The 23,687-nt window shown below is 35.3% G+C and overlaps 1 pseudogene; it reads right to left on the bottom strand.

Annotated features, from left to right (window-relative positions):
* Positions 1-878: 878 nt before the first annotated feature.
* Positions 879-21,134, bottom strand: LOC137406057 (protein lifeguard 2-like; annotated as a pseudogene).
* Between the last annotated feature and the right edge of the window lie 2,553 nt (positions 21,135-23,687).

Below are 23,687 nucleotides of genomic sequence, written 5' to 3'. Positions count from 1 at the left end.
TTTAAACTTTACATTAGAAGCATTTAATTTGAAACAAGCCACTTATGCTTTTGATCTCTATTATAGTTTGTATAAGTGCATGTATCTACTAATAAATAAATAAATACATGGACTTGTGACAGTGCTCTGATAACTTGAACGCTCTGATAACTCGAACACTTTCGCTCGGTCCCGTGAAGTTCGAGTTATCCATGTTTGACTGTATATGGTAAAAGTAAATATATTGTTAACTAGAGAGAATTCTATGGGGAAAAAATAATTTCCGTGGAGTAAGCTAATACAAGCAGAATGAAACATAGCTAAAATTCCCTATAAATCTGTTTCGTGAAACTACTAAAAGATTCGCCACTCCTTACCTAAAGAGTTGCGTAAAACAGATTTGTAGCGATTTTTAGCTAATCATGTTTCCTTTTCGCATATATACGTACATATCATAAAACTTACAAGGAGTTGTTTTGTGGTATTTTTATCTCATTTTTCATCAATTTCTAACGATGTTCCTTTATTATGTTACTGTGCTACAGTACAGAATTGCCTTTAGTCCCTGCCATGCACATTATTATCTCCCTTGCAACCATATGGCATGAGTACATGTGTACGCATATACATGTATGTAGGCATGTATGTGTACAAATTTTGCCCAAAATGTGTGGAAAATGTTTTGGATGCATTGTCTGAAAATGTTCGATGTGATTGGTTGGCACCACATGTTCAGAAAAGACATTTTTTGTGCTAAATGCAAATTTTATGACATCAGTGCTGCCATCATTTTTAATAAGCTAAAGCAATCAGAGATACTAGGGAGATACTCAACTCCAGTACTTTTCATACTTGAAATTGAAAACTGTAATGACAAACAGCAATGAAAGTACACCATAAAAAGTTATCAAGAATTTTTTATTATCTAATTTTAACATAAATGTCAAAAAATAATCTAGCTTATTATATTAAGGATGTGGGAATGAAAAAAGCTTTTTTCATTTCGCTTATAGGCATGTTTTCTACAATAGCGCATGTCTAACCGAAGCAAAATCTTCAATTAAGTTTGTATTATATATCACGTTACATATTGCAGCTTTCTAAAAAATAATTATTAACCCACGACCACAGGAAACGGAGAGTGAGATGAACACCAAAAAGTAAAAAGTAACAGCTCTTTTCGGCTCAAGGTTAAACATTGCATACTAAAAATAGACTCTTCCTATAAATATACAACCGCACAAAAGAAAACAGTGGACATTACATAGATATTAGGTAGTTTGCTAACCACTTGACTTCATACAGGAACGAAAATAAGTACACAAAGCGTAACAGCTTCGTAGCAAAGAAACTGAACATGAGGAATGCATGCGCTTGCTGCTTAGTTTTAAGCTAAGCAAACCATGCGAGTCTATTTTCGTCTGCTGTCATTGAGGATAGAAAGAATGTAGAGAAAGAGGTTAACAATATCAAGGTAAAGGTTGAGGGCAGCGAATATGTATTCCTCAGGAGATATGGCATACTTATGTCGACCTCCGAGCATCATCTGTGTGTCAAACACAAGATAGAAGCCAAACAAGACTGCTCCCCCAGCTGATATACCAAACCGTATCATCTACAAATGATACCAAACCTCATTTTATAGAGAGAAGACGATTCCATAGCGAGGGTAGCCACAGTATATGATTCTACAGCAATCTTAATGAACAGTAATGATAAAAAGTGATCCCATCGCAACAGAAACCATAGGATCTGATTCCAATAAAACTATATTGTAAACATATAAGATGGTTTTATAGCAACGGGAACCATAGAAGATGATTCCATAGCGACTGCAACTATATGAGATAATTTTATAGTTGCAAGTATAAAAAATGATTTAATAGCATCTGTAAACATATATCATGATTCCATAGCAACGGTAGCCAAAGTACATGATTATATAGCAACCATAACCATACAAGACAATCCCATAGCAACTGCAACCATAACAACCGATTCCATAGCAACTGTAATCATAGATGATAATTAGCTGGCAATGATACCTATGATGAGTAATGTATAGATAAATTGCCCACATTTTCAGTAGATTTTATCAACAGGTATCCGTATGTTTCTATACTTCGCAATTGTTTTTGATGTTTGAGGTGATCTGAGTGCCATGATGTTTCCAGATTAAAATCGACAAAATTCGATTGCAATTCAAACAATAAGCAAAATATGTGCGAACTGACAACAACAGCTGCTATCTTTGGTATTGTTGATGTTGGCTATCAGGTTTAAGTTGCAGCCTTACGGGTCTCTATTCTGTTATTCTATTAATTGCAGCAATACGTGTCTACATTTTGTCGGTTGTTCTGCAACTATAGACGACATAATCACACTTTCGCTTGATCGGAGCGTTTTAACCGCGATCAAGTACTGTCAATTTTAATCATAAGACATCATAGCAGTCAGATTATATCAAACATTAAAAACAATGGCAAATGATAGAAAAATAACATAACTTTCTAAAAAACTTTACTAAAATTTGGTGCAAGTTCACCATTAATAGTAAGTGACTGTATGCCGCGGTAATGTGCTGTGATTATCAAAACAAGACAACGTAATCACCCTATTTCGATAACAACAGGGAATGAAAATAAATGTAACTTTTCATCTAGAATAGCGTGTTGAACAGCATGCTACGCTGTTCTTGCCATACTATTGTACAATTTTTTCACATACTTGTTACAACTGCCAATCTTTAATGCCGATTGGTTAAAATAACACACTTCACGCTTCAGCTAGTACGCTTGAAGATCATGATTCTGCGAGAGATCATGCCACAATATTTTTTCCTAACACTGACTCAAGTTATAATAACAGCTCTTATTATAGTAAAGATTTAGACTAGCTTAAGTTACTAGCTTAAGTTACTAGCTTAAGTTACTAAAATTCATTAGGTAAGAAACTTAGCCAATGGCAACTACAACAACTGTCACTGTTTATAAGCTGTTATATATCTTGTACAAATTTGTAGCATAAGTAAAAAGATGTTTTTCAATAATTTGTTTTAGCTACGCTTCGAGCCTTCAAATATTTGACTTATGCATTGGCCAGACAAACACAGAAATAAACAAACACCTTCATTTAAAAGTTATAATAGTAAATGTTGTGCATGTTAATAAAAAACCAATTTTCTGTGCAAAAACATTTTCATTACTCGTGCAACGCCGTGCATTCAGCTAATTGTTCACATGAACCGTTAAGATGAGGTTAACCGTTAACGTGACTGTTTTAAGGTGACCAGCTGGTTTAATTACTTTGCACGCTAATGAAGATTGGTACTATTGCTAAGAACTGGTAGTATTTGGTATAGACAATAAACTTTGTCACCATACATCTTTCGATCAAAATAGCTCTAATAAAAAGTTAGTGGAGAAATGCTGAGCTTCTCAAAATAGTGAGTTTTGATAAATGTCTACAAAATTATTATTTGGACGTACTTTTGGAACAATACTTAATACCGTCAGCTTGCCAATGAGCCATACTAAACGCAATAAGTATGGGTAAAATTACTGTTAATAGTTTATTTTTACGATCTAATATGGTGAAAACAATTCCTAACATAAACACTGGTTAACCTCAGGTACGAGACAATCTAGTATCCGCAAAGCTGATTTAAATGTAACTAGTTTGCATATTCAATAAACGAATGTCCATGAATTGAAAACTAATTAGATAAGAAATAAGTAACTTCTAACGTGACTTCTAACGTGACTTCTAAGTCCATTAACAGTAAGCCCTCTGTTCAGAGTTCCGATTGCTGGTAGAATACTTGCAGTGAGAATAAATGAAATATGAACAAACCTCGGAGGGAAAGAGAAGGGAAAGAAACGAGAATCCGAGTAATGCAAACAGAGCCACAAATAGAATCCCTCCAAGCATGGTGAAGTCATACTGCAAGGAGAAAAAGGTAGAATTAGAGCGATTAATACGACGACTATAACTATAGTGCTACCTACATACAATAAGAGACAATCAATGTACGGGTAAGATTAATACGCAGTCGGACTGAGGCATGACAGGCAGACTTGGCTAATTTAATACAAGTTAAAATGTGTATTCTTACAAAGGCAGACTTTTTTGTAAATATGGGTAATTTTGATGTTCTATTCATAAAAAACTACCCCTCAAAACTACACCTGAAAGTATCTCAAAAACTTATCATAGAGTAAACTAACCAACCAGATGCTCAAATGAACAGTGCACTAATAGAGATGGTGTATAATAGATAATATAAGCTAAGGGATGGTGTATAATAGATAGTATAGGCTAAGGGATAGTGCATAATAGATAGTATAGACTAAGGGATGGTGTATAATAGATAGTATAGGCTAAGGGATGGTGTATAATATATAGTATAGACTAAGGGATGGTGTATTATAGATAGTATAAGCTAAGGGATGGTGTATAATATATAGTATAGACTAAGGGATGGTGTATTATAGATAGTATAAGCTAAGGGATGGCGTACAATCGATAGTATAAGCTAAGGGATAGTGTATAATAGATAGTATATTCTAAGGGATGGTGTATTATAGATAGTATAGGCTAAGGGATGGCGGACAATCGATAGTATAAGCTAAGGGATAGTGTATAATAGATAGTATAGGCTAAGGGATGGTGTATTATAGATAGTATCAGCTAAGGGATGGCGTATTATAGATAGTATCAGCTAAGGGATGGTGTATTATAGATAGTATCAGCTAAGGGATGATGTATTAGGTGTTCATTGCTTCTTCTGTCTCTCTAATTTCTGAAGACTTATGCACACTAAATTGATGATGATGTATGTACACTAAGTTGATGGTGATGTATGTACACTAAGTTGATGGTGATGTATGTACACTAAGTTGATGGTGATGCATGTACACTAAGTTGATGGTGATGTATGTACACTAAGTTGCTGGTGATGTATGTACACTAAGTTGCTGGTGATGTATGTACACTAAGTTGATGGTGATGCATGTACACTAAGTATGTACACCAAGTTGATGGTGATGTATGTACACTAAGTTGCTGGTGATGTATGTACACTAAGTTGATGGTGATGTATGTACACTAAGTTGCTGGTGATGCATGTACACTAAGTTGCTGGTGATGCATGTACACTAAGTTGATGGTGATGTATGTACACTAAGTTGATGGTGATGTATGTACACTAAGTTGATGGTGATGCATGTACACTAAGTTGATGGTGATATATGTACACTAAGTTGATGGTGATATATGTACACTAAGTTGCTGGTGATGTATGTACACTAAGTTGATGGTGATATATGTACACTAAGTTGCTGGTGATATATGTACACTAAGTTGCTGGTGATGTATGTACACTAAGTTGATGGTGATGTATGTACACTAAATTGATGATGATGTATGTACACTAAGTTGATGGTGATATATGTACACTAAGTTGCTGGTGATGCATGTACACTAAGTTGATGGTGATGTATGTACACTAAGTTGCTGGTGATGTATGTACACTAAGTTGATGGTGATGTATGTACACTAAGTTGATGGTGATGTATGTACACTAAGTTGCTGGTGATGTATGTACACTAAGTTGCTGGTGATGTATGTACACTAAGTTGATGGTGATGTATGTACACTAAGTTGCTGGTGATATATGTACACTAAGTTGCTGGTGATGTATGTACACTAAGTTGATGGTGATGTATGTACACTAAGTTGATGGTGATGTATGTACACTAAGTTGATGGTGATGTATGTACACTAAGTTGCTGGTGATGTATGTACACTAAGTTGCTGGTGATGTATGTACACTAAGTTGCTGGTGATGTATGTACACTAAGTTGATGGTGATGTATGTACACTAAGTTGATGGTGATGTATGTACACTAAGTTGATGGTGATGTATGTACACTAAGTTGATGGTGATATATGTACACTAAGTTGCTGGTGATGCATGTACACTAAGTTGATGGTGATGCATGTACACTAAGTTGCTGGTGATGCATGTACACTAAGTTGATGGTGATATATGTACACTAAGTTGCTGGTGATGCATGTACACTAAGTTGCTGGTGATGCATGTACACTAAGTTGCTGGTGATGCATGTACACTAAGTTGATGGTGATGCATGTACACTAAGTTGATGGTGATGTATGTACACTAAGTTGCTGGTGATGTATGTACACTAAGTTGCTGGTGATGTATGTACACTAAGTTGATGGTGATGTATGTACACTAAGTTGATGGTGATATATGTACACTAAGTTGATGGTGATGCATGTACACTAAGTTGATGGTGATATATGTACACTAAGTTGCTGGTGATGCATGTACACTAAGTTGCTGGTGATGCATGTACACTAAGTTGATGGTGATGTATGTACACTAAGTTGATGATGATGTATGTACACTAAGTTGATGGTGATGTATGTACACTAAGTTGCTGGTGATGTATGTACACTAAGTTGCTGGTGATGCATGTACACTAAGTTGATGGTGATGCATGTACACTAAGTTGCTGGTGATGCATGTACACTAAGTTGCTGGTGATGCATGTACACTAAGTTGATGGTGATGTATGTACACTAAGTTGATGGTGATGTATGTACACTAAGTTGATGGTGATGCATGTACACTAAGTTGATGGTGATGTATGTACACTAAGTTGATGGTGATGTATGTACACTAAGTTGATGGTGATGTATGTACACTAAGTTGATGGTGATGCATGTACACTAAGTTGATGGTGATGTATGTACACTAAGTTGATGGTGATGTATGTACACTAAGTATGTACACCAAGTTGATGGTGATGTATGTACACTAAGTTGCTGGTGATGTATGTACACTAAGTTGATGGTGATATATGTACACTAAGTTGATGGTGATGCATGTACACTAAGTTGATGGTGATGTATGTACACTAAGTTGATGGTGATGTATGTACACTAAGTTGATGGTGATGCATGTACACTAAGTTGATGGTGATGTATGTACACTAAGTTGATGGTGATGTATGTACACTAAGTATGTACACCAAGTTGATGGTGATGTATGTACACTAAGTTGATGGTGATATATGTACACTAAGTTGATGGTGATGCATGTACACTAAGTTGATGGTGATGCATGTACACTAAGTTGATGGTGATGTATGTACACTAAGTTGATGGTGATGTATGTACACTAAGTATGTACACCAAGTTGATGGTGATGTATGTACACTATGTTTGTACACTATTCTATAGACTTCGCCGATTACATGTGCAATTATTCCTTCATAAATAAATTACGCAAAGCCTTTAGCTTTTGGTTGCGTTAAAAACCAAAAACCTAGACGATATTGAAACTGAAACAAGCCAGATGATATGTACATTATATAGAAAATGGCAAATGAAGTATGTGATGTCTGAGGTGGCGCACATTTATAATAAGTATAAAGTTAATTCTTGAGACGAAGTCGGTAGCGTCAGTTGAAGAACAAATCAATAACTAATTTATTAGTTAGACTTCTTATTTGAATTTAACGTCTGCACCAAGATTATGCTTGTATCAGGAAAAGCTCACACTAACAACATATCTTATGGTAACATTGATGTTGGCAGAAGTATTAAAATACAAAATTATTGCTAAATTGGCCTTCAGGTACAAATTTCAATCCATCAAACGCTGCAAAATGGCTAGCCAATAAGGCATACCACGAAACTTTTAGTTCTCTGTCATTGCATGTCTTATACATGTACATCCCACCAGGCAATATTTCCAGCATTTGAAGTGCGCACTTCTATGCACAAAGCATCAAGAAGCGCTGTGGCCTGAAACCATATTTTTATGTAACAAATTTAATCCGTGAAAGCCCACAGAATGACCTAGCTAACGAAGCATGACAAGAAACCTTTTTGTACCTTGGTCTGTAGAGCGTAGAGGGTAAGTCCAAATGTAACCACTGCTGTTAGCCCCGCTGCAGCCAATACCATCATAGGCTCATATCGGCTACAAGCAGCAAACTTAGCTTTTGGTTTTTTGTGAAAATGTGGAGTTTTCTGTTAGGGCAGACAACGAGGACTATGAGCTTCCACAAAGTGAAACAATCTAACAGACTATGAAGGTCTCCGGTAATAATTGTAAATAACTAGCTCACAACCCTATAAACATTATACAAAATTCATGACTAACCACTAGCTGCTGAGATACTGCACCTACAACTAGCTCAGTCACACACAGGGAAAGATTACGCAGAGACAGTTAAGTAAACAGAGCTGCATAACTAACTTCGAGTTTACAACCTTTCATAGGCTAAACAATAGAAATTTTCCTTCCCATTTCACAATTCAATGTTGGTTGAAATGTGAAAACATGTGAATCATAACTGTTGTGAAAGCTTGTAAGGAAAAATATTGCAGTCCATTCTAGCCGCTAATATACACCGTTTGGCTCTCACATTGACATACAGAAAGCAGATAGGCCATGATAAAAGCATTACATTGCTTTTTAATACTGTCAAGAGCACAATTAAAATTGGTTTAATGACAAACGCGAAATATCTATATCTATAAATGCAAAAGATATAAAAGTTTCATTAAGCAATGGTCTCACTCGTTTTGGCAGTCTGATACTCAGCAAGAGGCGGCATGCTTATGCTCTCCCGCCTACACATGTTGAGCACACAGACCAGTGACTTTCTCAGTGATTTTTAAAAGAAATCGCAATTTTTTGTCCTGTCAGTGCTGAATCTACATATTAGTTTAGTCATTGACGCATAATTGCAATCATTCTTTTTGATTTTGTCGGGAAATGAATTATCACAAAGATGGGCTTATTTGTCCTCAACCATAGTTCTCTAAAATACGAAAATGGGCTCACTGCTAACAGAATCGGTCAATGACACACTCATAGCAAAAACATGTTCAGAGCAAGCACCGACATATTAGGTCATGTGATGCCCTTCAGAAGCAAAACACATACGAGGAAAAGAGCAGAGTGTTCGCTTGTGTGGTCACCCCTTTGGGTTATAAACTGCTTGATTGTGATAGATTCACAGACAACTCGGGCAGGGCAAAAACAAAGTTTCAAATGAGCAGACAAAGAAGCTAAAACATTAGCGATTATAGCAAATAACAAACAGACAACAAACACAAGAAAAGCCAAGCGTATGAACTAAAAAGCAAGCGCAGAGATGAAGACATTAGCATTGAGCTGTTTTAGCAATCGATGCTCGTCTGAATATGTCCAAGATAGAGTCACAAGTGGCACGCAAGCAACGTGATGTGACATACAGAAAATTAAGACAAAAAGTGGCAAGTTCAACAGGTAGTGATGCTGATGGGTAAAGAAGTCAACTCACCAAGCAACTGCTCCAACGAGGACAGACTCAAAGACTGTCTAAAAGTAAGTAAACCGTAAGTATGAGCATGCAATTTACATTCTACAATGGCATCATACAGCAGACTTATTAAAGAGATCCAACAAGAAAGTTCGACACAAGCTATGAATCTAAGGCTACTGAAAGAGTGAAAATACTAGTAAGCATTAAATTACTTACAAAACCCATCAGGCAGATAATGTTTGTTGGCCATGATCTCCTTGGCTTTTCAAAGCAGGCCATCGCGAGAAGAAAGGCAATAACTCCAAAACTAAAACAGATGAGATGCATTCAAACTTAAAATACCAGGACGTAAGATCTAATATGAAAGATCCTGACCTGAAGGTCTTGGTTACACCAAATTCAATCGAAGGAGCATACATATATACACATATATATATACACGTACATATAATATATACATATATGCATGTATATACATACATATAAATGTGCATATATACATGCATATATATAAATATATATAGAGTATTTATATATAGATACATATATATAAACATATATATACGTATATAAATATACATGTATATATATATAAATATATACACATAAATATATATTTATGTACATGTATGTATATATATTTATATGCACATATATATATACATATGTATATAAATGGGTGAAAAATGTATATAAATTGGGTGAAAAACAAATTCACCCAAGTATGCAAGGACGGAAAAGCATCGTGTTTCACTGAGTTAGACGAAACAATATTTTATAACAGGGGCATCGTAATGAGTAGGCACGATACATGTATCAATTCATACGTCATTTAGCATGTGCAACCAAAAAAAGGGTGGGCCTATACGGTATATCATAAGAGTGATAGAATACAAGGACTGTGTAGCTCAGAGCTTAAATGCGTGGTTTGAAGCTTGCAGTCGCAATCTTCGCGAGTTCAAATCCAGCGCCAACTGAGCTTCTCATTCCAAAATTTTAATACCTACTACAGCTAGACACACAAACTTTGAGATGCATATACATACATATATATACATATACATACATATATATACATATATATATATCTTTTTAAAAGAAAATAAAAAATTGGAAGCTCCAACAAATTGCAAAGCAGGACACAGGCTATAAAATCATCGTAAGTTAATTGTAAGCAATAGATATCAACTGGTAGAGATATTTCTCAGCTTCCCAATGCATATTCATTTAGAGATCTACGAAAAGTTGGATGTAGGTTAGAAGATTTCATGTATCTAAAACAGTTAATGCTGCTCCGCTCAAAGAAGAGGGCAAAAAATAAGTGATATTCGCTTCATCCATAAATAAACAAATTAAATTTTTCCCAAAAATTCTGACGAGCTGTTCAAAAAATACAATGCCGACCTCTATTTGAACACCACCTCCATTTGACCGGCACTATAGGAGAAGGTTTGAAAAATAGAGCGGCCTGGTGTTCCAATAGAGGCGTTACGGTAAGGTTATGTCACGGAAAGAGCGCATACGCAAGCTGTTGTCCATCAACTCAAACACTAACAGATAGAGCACATACTGGTAATACTCTCATGAATTACTTCACCGTTACATCAACTTAACATTCTGTTATGCAGCTAAAAAGTAAAATTAATATATATTGACCAGCAGCATTGCGAGCATGATTGTATGGCATGAGAATCCATGCACTCCAGCATCTAGTGTGCCCATCCTCAAATTTTAAAATCGTAAAACTCAGAAACATCTTTGGGTCACTTGACATGCTCACCTTGAAATACCGGTTACCCAGGATCCCTCTGGACTTCCCACATATTCCTTCACTCCAGGCCTAAAATAAATCAACAGCAAATCTGAATGCTGTCGAAACTATACCGAATAGTTTGTTTGTTGTAGTCAGCCTTTTTTTTCCATGGCCACCAAACAAACCACATAAAAATTGCAAACCTCTGACAGCCCTGTGTTGGGTACTGAAATGGCTGAAACAACAAAAATATTAGTCTCCTTAATAAATCGATTGTAACAATGCAGTGGAATATTTAGCTACTTGCTCTGAAGATTGTGATAGAACTGGAAGTCAACCAACGTCCACAAAAACGAGAACGGTAGACAGCAGTTTACTATACAACATAATGCCAAGAGTTGAACCTAATAGTGGCCATAGATACGTGTAAACTTTGACTTTAGCTTTCACTCCATAAAGGTAGAGACATACCATTTTGTTCAAACGCAGAACAAGCTTACTTAGGTAAAATACAACTCAATATATTCACTGATGTATGCATCGCACGTTTCAGTATTAGAACTACGATTGCATGTTATTGGCAAAAAGTTCATAAAACTAAAAACTTATAAGAGTCTGTTGCGGAACCCTAACATGATTGTACAGAATAAATAAACACTACGTACAACCGTATAACTCAGTCAACAACCACATTTGATCATTGCAACAGAATTCCAACCATAACCAAAACGTTTTAAAAGGTAATTATACATGTTTAGTGAGGTATCTGTTGTAGTTACAGAGACCATTAGGGGTGAGGGGCAACTCAGCTGCTTAACACGCTGGGTGAAAAGAAACATTTTGTGGATAATGTTTGGGCATGCTGATCACCTGTCATGCCCAATGGAGCGAGAGCAAGTGTATCAAGTATGTGAGAAAGAAAATGGTGTGCGCTTTAGTCAGTGAGGCATTTTTGTTGACATCCACTCCTTTTTCATTTGCGATTACAATCGAAAACAAGATTTCTGGTAGTTTAAAAAAATAACAAGGTTTTTGGATTTTGCGAGAAAAAGCAAGTTGAGGCATATAGTCAAGCAACGCATATATTTATAATGATTTGTGAAATAGATTCTAAAAGAAGACCAGCCGTTATTAAACTGGCTAATGAGAATCAACAACCATCATCCCCAAGAGAAAGTACACAACATTGAACTATGACAATAATCGATAACACAAACTGAGCAACCAACCCTGGACAAATCATGTTAGTTTTCAATTTCATCAAAGACTCATGAACAGTCAATTTTATAAAGCAAATTCCAACGTTCACTAAAAGGGAAAGACATGATTTATTTTATTACAACTATACCCTGGCAATCTGTTGTGCTGCGAAAGGTGTCGGATGCGCCAACAAAGCACAGATATTAAAAATGTGTTCAACAATTCTAAAACAATCAAAGGTGAACGTTTGGCAGAAGTGGCAGCGTGCCAGGCGGTGAAGTCACGAGTTTGAATCCAATAATGCAAGATTTTTCAAATCTCCAGCCATGGCTTCAGAGAAACAGATGGGAACAGCTTTTACTATTTAAGAGGCTAGCTGAATGCCCTGGGTTGCTCGGGTAATAAAAAGGTTTTTGCATAAAAAATTTATTCTTAATTGGCTAACTTTCTTTGCCTAATGAATCTAAGTCACTTATGCTAGTTAATCTTACTATAGTAAGAGCCATTATTCTAACTTAAACCAATGATGAGAAAAAAGATTGCATGATGCCCTTTAAGCGTGCTAGCTGAAGCACGAGTATTCTAACCAATCAGCATTAAAGATTGGCAGGTGTAATAGCCTATAATTATGATGTGCAGTATTATTCAACGTTATGGCCCATTAAAATCCAGTGCGAAGCTGATTTTTCATTCCTAAAACTTTATCGCCATAACTGGACACGCGAACGGCAAACACAGAGATTTATACATACAGTAAGTGCTCCTACAACGCAAATACGCCGTTCCTGGAACATTTACGTTATGGGGATTTTACGTTATAAGAACGGAAAAATGCATTTAAATTGCCTAATCCATTCCAAGATCTTTCCGAAGCCACCCATTGGTCATGTAAAAAGAAAAAACTTGACCTAAGTTTTTTTAATTTGTTGGCTGCACCGTAGCTGTAGTATTATTGGTTTGCATTGAGAACTTTTCTCCTTTTTCTGCTGAATCTCACTGATTTTATAGAACACGCTCGCGGTAATTTTACAGTAAGTTGATCGGGAGCGCACATCTTCGTCATTCCTTTGCAATGATTTGCTTATTTTTCTAAAACAGCAAGGTCTATTCTGCAAAGTAAAACTAATAAGCAATATTTATACGTCTACAATAAAACAAAGCAACAAAATATTTTTACTGTAAAAAACCGGTACCGCCTGATCGTCGTCTATCTGTTTCCAGAGCTCAAGGTTAGCATTAAAGAGAACGTTCGACGATACTCCAACTCGTGACATTCAAATTGGTAGACCGACGCTGTAACACCTGCACCAATTGATCGCTTTTGTATTGGTGAACAATTGCACAGCTACCTTATTGTGTTTTGTTGACACATCTGACGATCTATCACGATGAACTGGAATGTCGCAAAAGTTATATATATAATTGATATAGCTTTTGCATGCGCAGCGAGATAGATTAACATTCAGAACGAATTTGAGAACTCACCCAACATAACACTTTACTTATATGGAATTTTTTATGTAGTACAAAGCAAAAACTTCACACAAATTCTTACGTTATCTAGAATTTACGTTACAGGAAGTAAACGAGCTAGAGTTATGGAGGCTACTGTATAGATTAATGACTGTGATATTGAGACACTTACAATGTGATAAATCCAGCAACTATGGCAGCAGTCAGCAACAGCTGAACAGACAGGATTGCATAGACCTTTCGGAGAAATCCTAGAAAATATATATCATATAAAGATCAGATTAACATACAAACGAAAGAGGTATGGTGCATGCACTGTGGACTAAGTCTCTGTACTTTTAGCAACATGCATAGATATTTATTAAGTAACAATAAACAATTGAGTAGCCAACCGACAATGGACAAAATATCCAGCTTAGAACTCTATAACCAGATACTCCGAGTCCTTCAATGTGATGCAGACTGTGTAAGATATGTTTATGTATTAGAACTCAAGGTGAACTGAAGTTCACAAGAAACAAGACTGGAGGCACAGTTTACCACACAACATAATGTAAAGATTTGAGCTGACATTAGCCATAGATGCATATGACAACTTTAACTTTTGGTTTCAATCAACAGAAAAACGGAGGCAATATCATTTTGTTCAAAGAGCAGAACACAGACCAAGCTTATACCTACAAAAAATAACTTCGTAAAACCTAGCTAAATGAAAAATAAATCTCCATTTATAGTGCTTAGTGTTATATCGTGGTCGGTTAATTCCAGTGACTCTGCATTAATATAGTGTTTGATGTGTTTAATAAATCACGTCTTATCTAAAGTATATCAGGTGTGAGTTAAAAGTGTTGCACCATTTAGAGCTACTGCTTATGGCTGTGGACGAATCTTAATGCATAGTTGTCAAAATTTGTGTTTTTTATCGGTTACACAAAACAGTACAAAGGGTTTAAAGAAAGCATAATATATTTAAATAATATCATAGAAAGGCAAGGTAACTTTTATTCAACTGGTACATGGATGTTAATTCATCTTCTATGTGAGAGCAGAATTGAGACCAAAAATATGTTTTGTAACACTGCAGCTTTGGCAGATGCATTATACAAAATGTCATGCTCATCTCCTGTTTATATTAGAACCAGTGTAATTTAACATTAATTGTGAAACTTACGAGAAATAAAAAGTGATGACACATGCTAGGTATTTTGCACCTTGGTTTACATTTAGCCATATTTCAATTTCAGATTTCAATTTCATCCAACCAAGATCTCCCATCGTACGTCAACTAGGTTTTCTCATTATACTTCAACTAGAATCCCTCAAAAATATCAACACTGCTTTCTCGACAGATGCCAGTTAGCCTCTTAATCCGATGTGCACTATTTCTCCCATAATATGACAACTAGGCTCTTTCACAGGAAGCTGAGTAGCCCCTTTTCATTGCGCTGGCCCAGTTGCATCTATACATAAGATGAACTAAATCTTTAGACTGATGTTTTAATGGAGAAGGAAGGAAAATTTTTATTAGTATGTGTTTGGAGACTAAACAGCCTTAGGTGCACGAATTTGATGCGCTCCATTAGTTTTTTGTGCCAGATGAGATAGCAGCTACAAGTATGCCAGTCTTAAAAAGTAAAGTAGTTTAATGAGTGAGCTATTCCGGTTACCATAATGTCGGACTGTAATGGCCGTGAAGTGACAGATATCTTATGCCATGGCTAAGAAAATACAGCCGATGGTTCTTCTGTTTGTTCCAGGACCCGTAGTTATTTATCAATATTATATCAATCTTTTCTAGTTCAAGTTTTGTCAATACTCTTTTTTGGTCAAAATAACGATTATCAGAGACTAGTAATTTCAGCTATACATACTGTCAGTGGCGAATAATTTTACATGGTAAACAACTGGTTGTTTATAATGTAAACTGTCACGCTTCTACTGTAGGGCATCCTAAGTTGCAGGTTGTAAAGCTGCTCAGCTCAATTATATTATTGCAATGAATGAAATATCATTAAAAAGTGACTGCAAGGTTTAAAGGAGATGGTTTACAAGGAAGTGAAGTCGATAAAATATCACTGAAACGATAACCCTTGTGCCAGGCAATTAAAGGAACCACTGAAGCTACATTATCTTTAAAGGGCTCCAAAGATTCTGAAAGAATTACTGTTACGAGGACATTTGGCAGCAATATGACATTAAATTGTAGTGAGAAATGGATATGCAAAAGGTGTATTAGCAATGATTTATATTTCTGAAATGAGCAGTTGTTCGCACACTTGATGCAATTATACTTTTGAAGTACAGTAGAATGATTCTACAATTTCCCTTTAAGAGCAAAGTGAATGCAAATAATAACAATCGGTCTGATAATGTTGTGGTAAGTTAATGGACATATAGACATCGAAAATGTATAAAAAGAGTCTCAGTCATAAAGAGGTTAGATGGTATCATCCTGCTTGGAAGATCACAACCGAACGTGAAAATTGAACAAAATGCACTTCACATGGTCATAAAAAATGGACATCACACAGGATTGAAAATGTAAGATGTGTACTTCCCATTATTCAATAGCAATAAAGAGGTTGGGTAGTCAATGTAGGGATAATTAATGTAAAAATGACACAAAAAGAAACAAATGTTGAAAAGACAAAATAAGCCAAGAAAAACAAAATGGGCTTAGCGTACAAAACCAGCAAGCATGAATTTCTTAGTACAATGGTCCTTATGCCAAATATGGGTAATTTATAGTAATAATATGATAATGGATAAAGTAATGCTTACACTAAAACCTGCTTGCAATAAAATACTACATTTGTGTTTCAGTTTCATTTTAGATTATGATGATTTGCAAAGTTTTAGTTGAGATTAATCAAATAGTAAATAAACATTTGGCCTAAATGATAGTATCACAAAAAATTCAGTAAAAGGTCAACGGTTTTTGTGTATTAAATTTTAATTTTGGTACTTAAAAATCTAGTGATTAGGTTTAATTTTTGGAATTTCATGTTCCTAAAACAGTATTGTTGCATGTATATGCTATAATTGACATTGCACAAAATTGTATGTACTGTGTCAATTTTTGGAATAATCATTCTTTTAATAAAATGTACTTCACACACTTATCTTCACTACATATACCGCATGTAATAGCTATAATAAACACCGCTATCACAAACATACAGCTATAACATGTAGCTTTTATTAAATTCCAAAATCAAACCATTATCAAGCTCAATGAACTATATATCCAAATTATGCATGGTTATTAATGTAGTTAAGTTCAAAATTAAATACATGTAGCTAATTGATTGACAACTACTTGCAACACAAACAGTTCTTGATGATGAATTTATTAACATGTTCCCGTGATCATAAGATTCAGCTGCAACGTTGGCTTGCAGTGGTAACTCTTATAAAATTGTAATTCAATAGGTTCATTATTACATTACTCCAAACGCTGACAAGAGATTATTCAACTGGCTGTTTTAGTTCAGCAAAACAAAGGTAAACGTATCAAATGTTTCAGAAACCAAAATCTAGAGTAGGATAGGACAGCACATACAGAACGTGCAAAGTACAGTCATACTTCAACTTACGAGCTTAATGCGTTCCGAGACTGAGCTCGTATGTCAATTTACTCGCATGTTGGTGCAATTTATTTATATATAGAACAACTAAATGTATATTAATTGGTTTCTATACTCTAAAAAATGCAAATAAAACACTCAAAACAAAATATTGTAACAGAAAGAACATGTTGGTTATTATCCTAACTTACCACATGCTTTCAAAAAGCAACAAATAAAAAAACAATGCAAGGAAATGTGATTAATTAAAATGTAAAATTAAATACATACAGTAGCAGCTAACGCTAGCATTTGCCAGGGAGGGAGATATAAGTGTTATTCTTCATTACAACAGTTGAATTTGATAAATTTGGATTTTATCAAAGTCTTAAAAAACAAACTTAAAAGCAAACCTAAAAGCAAACTTTCATTTTTCGTAATTAAAATTTCTTCGGCCTTCATAGTTGGAAGTTTCTCGCTGGTTAGCTAATTTTTCCTTTGTTTCGCTTTCACGACTAGCCGGCCGTTTTAAGATAAACTTATCTAAGGACGTTTGCCTTTGTCGCCCTTTCAACGTGTTGCAATTAAGACGAACACTGGTGTCGTCACAAAGGGTTAATGCACGACCACTAGCCAACTTGTCCGAAAGTCTATTTTTATAATTTTTATAGATAGCACCGGCCTTTTCACATAGGCCTTTTCGCCTTTTAACCACCGGCCTTTTCGCCTTTATTGAAACATCGTTTCAGTTACGCTGTCACCGGCCAATTGTTTATCTTTTATCCAATGCCTGAGCAGTCTCTCCATCAGCGGTCGTGAAGATCGCTGCGTCGTTTAGAAACTATGGTTAGTCCTTTTGCAAACTAAATGCCCTGAATATAACCCTTCGGTTTGATAATTGTAGATGTATTTCTGTCATATTGCTGAGCTACATCAATCACGCAAACACATTTCGCATATTTTACAATAATTTTCCGTTTAATATCAATTGTCATCATTTGCTTTTTCTTTCCATTATCTTTCATTTTACTGGAAAACTTTCGGTCTATGCACCGTACTTTTAATTCACATAATTCTGCACTGAAAATACGGTACAAAAGTATAACCTGAGTAGTTGAAAAATACAGAGTGATGCTGTTCTCATAAAACACCTCTGGCATACTTTGCAACTGACTCACGTGCTCATATCTCAAACATTGCTCGCATGTTAGTGCTAAAACTTGCTTAAAAGCTGGCTCGTATCTCAAGTTTCTCGTGCGTTAGAGCACTCGTAAGTTGAAGTATTACTGTAATGTTAAAAAATAATTACATTTTTTGTTTTCTAAATGTCTTATCATCCACATTCACTCAATGTTTCATATTATATTTCAGGGACCGTCATTAATGATTTAGTGAAAATTTAGTCATAGATTAGAGCATGCACAGTTTTGCTATCATTATGTTTGCTATCTCATGGTGAAGATTTCGATAAGATGAATCAAAGTACCTCCGTGCTTTTTAACTGTCTGACCAGAAAACTATTCGGGATGAACTGTAGCTTTCGTTCTTTTATGTAAGTGTATAGTTTTTTGAGATTTTCCTGGTCTCTTGTTAGCTCATGATTAATGGGGTCTCCGCCCACCTATGCCTCTCTTTTACCACTTCATCGTTTGTCCATATTTGGTATTTTTTCAAAACTTCTCATACGCATGTTTAGTATGTGATCACTACCTAGCACCTGCATGTGACTTCATTGCTTCAAACATACTGAAATATGAAATCACTCTGGTTGAGTCGTGCTGCCCTGGATGCTAGTATTCCCAATCGTAATGGATTTAGCAATTTTAACAAAGCACATTTTACACGTCTGACTATGACTAAGTAAATTATAAAATTCATTGATTGACATATTTAGCCTTTTACTCAATTACTTGTATAGTTATTGCAATAAAATAAAAATATTTTCAAGGTGTTTTAACAGTCGTCGCTTAACCATATACTGTTCAAACTAATGAATGATCTTATAATGCAAGTTCATAGAATACATAAAGCAATAATTTATTAAACTAGTTTTTTATTTATTAAATTAATAAACATGGTATTTCAAAAAAGCTAGGTTTGTGTATAGCTAGCTGGCGTTTCAGCATATGTCATCTTCTCATAGTTATTGTTTTATGGTGCTATTCTATGTTCTTATATGCCTTTGTGTTTCTGTTGTTTTTTTTGCCAAACTATCTATTGTCTCCTGCGATGATATACATTTGTGTACTGTTATCTGCACTGTCGGTGTTTTCAGGGATCTTTCATTCCTACTATCACTTTTGCTTGTCAGACTCTGACATTCAAGCTGGTCAATCAACATTTTGTTGAATTATTGTTGAGAACTTATATACGATTTTGTTTCATTTGAATGCGTTGGTGTTAACTAAATTGTTGTGAGGATCAATATTTTATTTTGTTTAAATTATCCTCCATTACGACAACTTCCTCCCTCATTCTTGCTTGTAGCATACCAATATCTGGAATATTCCCAATAGTGGTGACATTGGTTTATGTTGTCGATCTTGGCATATCTGGATGTATGCACTAGTTCTCTTCCATCCACTATGTATAATGTTGCCAGTTGATAAATTTCAATTATGTCCCTGCCACTGGGTAATCAACCAGTTGGCATGAGTTGCATTTACTTACAGTTTTCACTTTACTTTAAAACTACATTATGGACTTTTACTTACGTTGGTGAGAATATAGGCTTCGGCATCTCAAGTCAGTAGTATTAGTGCTAATCCAGGTTTCACTGGTATCCTCACAGAGATTTATAAAATATTTAAATCTCAAATAATTAGCAGCTTGGTGATTCAATAAAAACCTTTAATAAGACACTTATGATTTACATCAATTTTAGTGAATTCAGTTGTTTGTTTGGATATATAATATTTATCAAGGTTAGCATGAGAAAATAGAATTCTGCCGATCTCACGAATTATAGAAAAGAACAAAGCTAAATGAAACTTAAATGAGTAGCTATATGATATGAGTAGTAGATAGGATATGCTATGTATATAAGCAACTAAGTACGGGATGAAGTTGAACAGATTAAACTGTAAATACATGAGATAGGAAAAGCTAAAAATTTGACTTGGCAATTGGACTAGAATTCGAATTAATTGATTGTACTAATGGATATACGTAAAAAAATTAAATTTATCTATCACGAGAGACTCCCTACTCTACTGTTCAAGAACCAGCTATAGCCTACTAATGTAGACGGCCTGTTTTTATTAACAAAAACTGGATAGTTGTATTGAACTGCCAACAAGCCTAGTCCGACACATTAAAACGTAACGCTCTAGTGTCAAAAGCACAGTTGACAAAGCATAAGAGTAAATGTCCATCTATCTATTAGACTATTATTATCAATATGAAAAACGATATTATTATAATGTTCATTGAAAGGTTTGCTAGTATCCGGTGCCCAGACTAAAATATATTTATTATGGAAAGATTTCAACCCAAAGGATTGTGTCCAACATGAGAATATGACCGCATCAACAATGGTGCACGTTTAGAGTAAACTAAAAAGAAACTTTAACAGGAACATAAGATTTCTGTACGGATACAACAAAACGCCAGTTGTCGAAATATTCCTAAACGTTAAATTCTTACCAAGTCTCACTGTCTTTTCACTAAAATGAAAGACGCTATCGTTGATTCTTCCGTCATTTCCCACTCCAAGTTCAAAATCCATCAGTTTCGCCTTGTGTTTCGCTCTGATACCTAAACGTTTCTGAGGAGTGGTTGAAAAGGAAATTTCCAAGCCCTAAAATATGCCGTCGTTTTCTCCGTAGCATGAGCAACAATCGCGCATTATAATCTTCAAAACTCTAGCTCTGTATCGTATAGTATCGAGAGCTATCAATGTTGGGAGATCATTGCGAGTACACCTGAGAATCGTTAGTTATCTCCCAGATTGTCACGCTTACAAAAGAGGATAACTCTTAGTTACGTGCATTTCAGTGTACAGTAAGGTGTTTTTAAAACTTGCTTACGTTTAGCCTCGTGTACATTATAAAGCGTTTTTATACGCAATCAGGACTTCCTTATAACACTATCTTCATAATGTTTTTAATGAGAGTATGATATCTGCAAACAATTATTAGCAATGAATTTTTACGTATTTTTTTGATAACAATACAACACAATCTACAATTTGATACAGTTTACATTGCCTGCTCCTTTGCATCACAAGACTTGTGATACCAAGGAGCAGGCAAGTTATGAGTTTTCAGACGCCACAGATTTTCCAAATAAAAGAAAGACATGTCAGCAATTCTTCAATTTAGGTGCAAAAAAACTTTTAGATTGCGGCCAAGATTATAAATTCCCATGTCTTAAATTTCTTGGAACTATATTTTTAAAGTCTTTCCAAATATATTTGAAACACAGGAATAATATAATAAAAAGTAGCCACTTTCATAGGTATTGGTACTAATTTATTATGAACATTTTGTCAGCAAAAGAACAAAGATGCTGTTAAGCAACACCCAAGCTACAATGATGGCAGACCAGCCTCTCCTCTGCCACCACCCTTTCCCACAGCGTTATAGTCTTAGAGCAGAATGCTGTCATCAATCTCACGGCAATCTTTACTGCCAAACTGTATGCAAGCCAATCACCAGCCTTGCTGCTGTATGATAGCTTTTTATACCCAGACCATATTACGCTAAAGGTTGATTGTCAGCAACAACATGGCAACTCAGTAGCTCAGTTTCACTCACTCTCCTCATTGAGGCTACTCACACTGTACACTCAATCATGCCCGGTTATATACCGAGACCTGCTAGCTATTCTCCTGGATTTCTATGAAAGCAAATTTCTCAAAAACTCAGGCTTTCCATGAAAGCCTGTTGTGGTATTCTTTGGCATTTTACCTACTCGGAAGAAAGCTTTGGATATTCATATATTATCCAACAGTTTTTAGATTTTAAACTTAACACACAGTATATATCCCTATGTTGGAAAGTTTACAAGCTTATGCCAGGTTAACAGAGTATCACTTACTCTTATGGATGATAATATAGAGGTTTATAGTTTTAGAAGTGTCTAACAGTTGACAGAGTGTCACTTACTCTTATGGATGATAATATAGAGGTTGTATAGTTTTAGAAGTGTCTAACAGTTGACAGAGTGTCACTTACTCTTATGGATGATAGATAGTATATAGAGGTTTATAGTTGTAGAAGTGTCTAACGGTTGACAGAGTGTCACTTACTCTTATGGATGATAATATAGAGGTTGTATAGTTTTAGAAGTGTCTAACGGTTGACAGAGTGTCACTTACTCTTATGGATGATAATATAGACGTTTATAGTTTTAGAAGTGTCTAACGGTTGACAGAGTGTCAATTTCTCTTATGGATGATAATATAGAGATTTATAGTTTTAGAAGTGTCTAACGGTTGACAGAGTGTCACTTACTCTCATGGATGATAATATAGAGGTTTATAGTTTTAGAAGTGTCTAACAGTTGACAGTGTCACTTACTCTGAGAGTCACTTACTTACTGAGTTTTATGAACTTCTGCCATTTTGTTTTTATTAGCAACTTTCTGTAATGTACACTTACTTTCACCAAGACCAATCAACAACTTATTAGTCCTTTTTGTTCTCTCTTTGCTGTTAGCTGCCTGATGAAAAACCTAATGAATTACACAAAACTTCTTGCTTATTTCTTTAGTCAAAGCTGCTTTATGACAAAAAACAGCAAACCAGACTGAAGTCATTGGTGCCAGATTGTATAGAGGTCAGGGTTCAAAAACAAATTGCAGGTAACATTGTATGGGCTGCTGGTAACCGCAGTTCTCATGTTATTGATTAGTGTAAATGCATAATTGCGGCTGAACGTGTAATGTCTACACTATGATCCTTTTCATGGAAGAGTGTCACAAGGTGTCATTATGGAATGAGAGAATATTTCCCTTTGTAGGTGCTTTAAAAGTAACCAACCATAAACTACTGGCTCCTGTCAGTATGCTTCCGTGTATGAATAATAGCCAGGCTCATCTGACCTCTGACCGCAAACAAACCACCTACATTGTAGTGTTTCATGGTAAGACTCCTTGTTGGCTGAACTATAGCGACAGAGTTATCTTCTCTTGTAAAAAACACTCTTCATCTAAGCAAATTTTCATTTCATTCTGGTGTCCCTATCATAATAACAAAACATGCCTCTGATGATTTTAACCACTGAATTAACTCCTCACCTTTGGCAAAATCTCAGCTCATCTTTCTTCCATATTATTTGATCTCCCAATGTGGTCAAAACTAAACCTTTATGAACCAGAAACTGGCATCTATCTCTCCTCGAGCAATTCATTTGTAAGGCTTATGCT

This window comes from Watersipora subatra, chromosome 10, assembly GCF_963576615.1.
Source record: "Watersipora subatra chromosome 10, tzWatSuba1.1, whole genome shotgun sequence".
NCBI classification, from domain to species: Eukaryota; Metazoa; Bryozoa; class Gymnolaemata; order Cheilostomatida; family Watersiporidae; genus Watersipora; species Watersipora subatra.
Note: the sequence above shows the minus strand (reverse complement) of the source record. Positions and strands in the feature narration are given on the sequence as shown.